Source organism: Mastomys coucha, unplaced genomic scaffold (genome assembly GCF_008632895.1).
Source record: "Mastomys coucha isolate ucsf_1 unplaced genomic scaffold, UCSF_Mcou_1 pScaffold1, whole genome shotgun sequence".
NCBI lineage: Eukaryota > Metazoa > Chordata > Mammalia > Rodentia > Muridae > Mastomys > Mastomys coucha.
This window is the reverse complement of record NW_022196891.1, coordinates 79,196,938-79,200,959: the sequence shown is the minus strand read 5'-3', so window position 1 is coordinate 79,200,959 and position 4,022 is coordinate 79,196,938. Positions and strand designations below refer to the sequence as shown.

General features: G+C 45.4%; 1 pseudogene; it reads right to left on the bottom strand.

Moving 5' to 3' along the window:
• Positions 1-3,077: 3,077 nt before the first annotated feature.
• Positions 3,078-3,194, bottom strand: LOC116072292 (annotated as a pseudogene).
• Between the last annotated feature and the right edge of the window lie 828 nt (positions 3,195-4,022).

Here is a 4,022-nt window from a genome sequence, read left to right as displayed (position 1 = left end):
TTGTACTGCAGAAGGATCCGTGTGTGCCGCGTCTTTCCTGCCGGCGGGAGATAGCGCGGGACAGTCAGGTATCTATCAGTCAGTACATTCTGAGAATTTTTTACTCAAGAATGTTCCTGCGGGTGGAGAATGGAACTTGGCTTAGCCTAGACCCCAGGCAGGAGGGGAAAGCTGTAAGGAGGGTAGGTGACTGGGAAATCCTTAGGGTTGGCCAGTGGATGGCCCTGGTACTGTTTGTATTTTGATGTTAATTCTGCTTTTCCAGGAGAGGTTGTCTGTAATGAGGAGTGAGCCACTTTTTCAGGTGACTTCTTGTGAACCCTTCCCTAATGAATAAGGAGACCAATCACTGGGCAAGTAGGTGGGACTTCCAGGTTGGAGAGAGGAAGATAGGAGGCAAGAGAGAGATAGGAGCTTTTTGACAGGAGCAGTGACAGGACAAGATGTAGCTATTAGTGACCCCTGGTTTCAATGGCGAATCCTCCAGGATTCACCACCAGACAATTTAGATTTAATATGGCTTACAAGATTAGGATTCTAGTTGAGCACCCAATGATTTGAGTTACCCTTGATTCTGAGCTTAGTTTGTGTGGTGTTTTCCTTCACGAGGTGGTTGGACTAGGTTCCAGAGAGTGAAGTGTACCACAAAGGACCATGGGAATTTTGAAGCATGGAGCTGGCGTTGAGAGATTTCGGAGCTCTGAGTCAAGAGTCTTCATGAGAAGAGAATAGGCCAGCCATTGCCCTCCAGTGCCTGGCCGGCAATAGTGTGGATTCTTTTTTTTAATATTTCCCACAACAAGGCTTGGCGCTGAGAGAGGACAGGGAAAGCTATTGGTAAAGGTGCAGCCTCAGTTGCAATTGACAGCTCAGGACTGAAGGGGTCATGCAAAGAAGTTGAGGCATGGCCCCATAAAGGGAGCCTATGAGAGGCTATTGGTGAAGCCTAGTTGTGGGGGAATACTTCAGCATATTAGAGATGCCAGTACCATGGGATGATCACCAAGAACAACAGCAGCAGTGGAGTGGAGTCAAGCAGACCCTGTAATACGACAGAGGGCGGAGCTGGAGAAATGACCCAAACCCTTTGGAGGAGCCCAGATGATTGGAACAAGAAGCTGTGAAGTTGAAGTTGCCTTGGAGACCCCAAAATGTTAGAGATGCCAGAGGTACCACCATGCTTTCTGCCAGGATGATAGTGATGAACCAGTAAGCCAGCTGAAATTAAATGTTGTCCTTTATAAGAGTTGGCTTGGTCTTTCATGGTTGTTGGGGTTCAGAATTTGCTGCACAAACTGTGAAAACATCAACCTCAGTTAAACAAGAATAATTTATTGAATGTATACCCTAAAACTGAACATTCAGGGACTCTGGCTCAGGCTACAATTTGGGAGCTGAGCCGTGGTAACAAATATCTTTTTCAGTCAGCTCACAAAACTACCATGAGCTCACACACAAGGCACAGTAAGTGCTGCCCAGTGATCAGCTCTGAATGAAGCCATTTTAGAGATAACAGTTCAGATTGACCTTTAACTTGATGGTTTCTACAGGAAGCTTTGCGGAATTTGTTAAGATTAAGAGATCTCCTAGCCGGGCAGTGGTGGCGCACGCCTTTAATCCCAGCACTTGGGAGGCAGAGGCAGGCGGATTTCTAAGTTCGAGGCCAGCCTGGTCTACGGAGTGAGTTCCAGGACAGCCAGGGCTATACAGAGAAACCCTGTCTCGAAAAACCAAAAAAAAAGAAAAAAAGAAAAAAAAAAAAGAGATCTCCTACAGAGCATGTAGAACAAAACAGAGGATGTGGTCAGCATGTCCCTGCTCTGAATCAAGTGATGTTTCCTGGGTCAATGACTGACAGGCACATTACAGAAACAAGATGGAATAGCTGGCGGGCAGGGAAGAAAATGGCTACAGCTATTCTGAGGCAGCAACAATGGTGCCTCTTTACAACAGTGGAAACCCAAACTAAGACACCAGACAAAAGATCTGGTTAACTAGGGGAGTAGATTAGCAACACACACAGTGTCATAAAATAAGTTGAAAGGGCCTTCTTCCTTCTAGACAGCATAGAGTTCCCTGAATTGGGGGAGTAGCCAGGGAGTCGCTGGAAATGAATAGTTGGGAGTTGATCTCCAGGGGGGGAAATATGACTGTAGCCCTTCTCCCCCAGACTCCCTCCCTCTCTTCCAGGTTTCCCCCATTGGTGAAGATGGAATTGGTTTTCGTGAAAAGAGCCTGGCTGTAAGGAGCAATGTCAAGAGTGGCAAAGAAGATGCCAATTTCTCATTCAGATAATGATTATCTATTTGCCCTGAGAACCCCATTAGGCTGATGGCCGAGGGGAGTGGTTTTTTTTTTTTTAAATCACTGGACATCTGAGAGAGAAAAGGGCTTTTTGAGAATATCTGGTTCCCTGCCCAGTGTTTGTAATTCTTCCAAGCTTTATCCCAGAAGCCAGGGCATCAAGCCTTGTTAGGAGTCTGGGAGCACTGCCAACAGGAGAGTGGAGCAATTCTAAGACTCTCTGAGGCTAATACAGAGCCCAAATAAGAGTTGGGGCAGGGTTGAATATGAGGAGCTAGACAGGTTTGTCTGGTGTGTATCAGGCCAGAGGCATGCCCTGGATCAACTCATTGCAAAGAGCTTGTTCAGCCTCAAGGTGAGTATTGAGGGGGTAGGGGTGAGGAGATAAAAAAGAAAATGCAGGGTTTTTGTAAGGTGAGGCAGCCATGGCCAGAGCCAGTTGAGGTTTCCTGAGAGACTCTGATCGTATTTAGTGTCTGGGAGAACGTTAGATGAGGACAGAAGGAGGTTAAGGAAATTTCTGTTGCCAAGAAGGTGGTGGTGGGGAGGAGTCGTATCTTGTTCAGGGCTATTTTTAACCCTATTTTTTGTTAGAGCAGGAACCAGTAAATCTTTGAGATTGTGGGGTGCCAATTTTTGATCTCCCTGGGTCAAGATATCATCCATATAATGATAGACATTTATTCCTATTTCTAAATATGGTTTCAGGATCACAGCAACCACCTCCTGGCATATAGTGAGGCTGTTGGCCATTTCTTTCTTTCTTTTTTTAAAGCCTACAGCACCCGGCATTCCCAGGCAGTCTCCCATCCAAATACTAACCAGGCCCAACCCTGCTTAGCTTCTGAGATCAGACGCGATTGGGCACGTTCAGTGGTATGGCCGTAGTGTTGGCCATTTCTTAAGGGAGGACTCTCCATTCATATCAGGAGGCTGGCCCAGTGTTGTTAATTTGGGGGAACTGAAAAAGTGAAACATTGACAATCATAGGGGTGTAGGGGAAAGATAAAAAAAAAAATCTTTAATATTTATGGCCAATTCTGGAGTATTGGCTAGGATTGAAGAGACAAGGAGAAGGCCCCAGTGGGGGATCCCCAGATCTGAATGGCCTTGTTGATAGCCCATAGGTCTTATAATTGCCACCATCCTCCAGAATTCTTTTCAATTGCATAGATAAGGAGAATTCCCTGGGCTATGGGAGTATCGGATCTAGTAACTCCAATGTAACTGGAGAGGACCATATCCAGGGTTTCTAAGATGTCTCTCCCCAATAGGTTGCTTCATCCTTGATAAGAAGTCTGATAAGACCAACACCACCATCTGGATCCTTCCATTTGAAGGCCTCTTCTGTAGTCTACCCTTGGGAGGAGCCTCCCATGCTCATTGGTTGTGGCCCAGGGATTAGTTCCCAATGCTGTGAGATCTCAGGTGGTTTTAAAATATTTCTGTCTGCTCTGGTGACCATTAGGCACTAGAATGTTTACATTGCAAAAAAAAAAAAAAAAAAAACAAAAAACAAAAAAAAAAAACAGAACAATTTTTACATTGAGTTTAGGGTTTGAGCTTTCTAAAATGTGAGTGACTCACAAGATTTTCTGTTTTTTTCTCTCTTATTGTCAGGGATAAGGGTTTCCCCTTTTGGAATTTAAAGGCTAAAGGAGCTGGCCATCATTACTGTAGAGCAGCAATCCCTTGTCCAATGGAATGCTTTGCAGCAT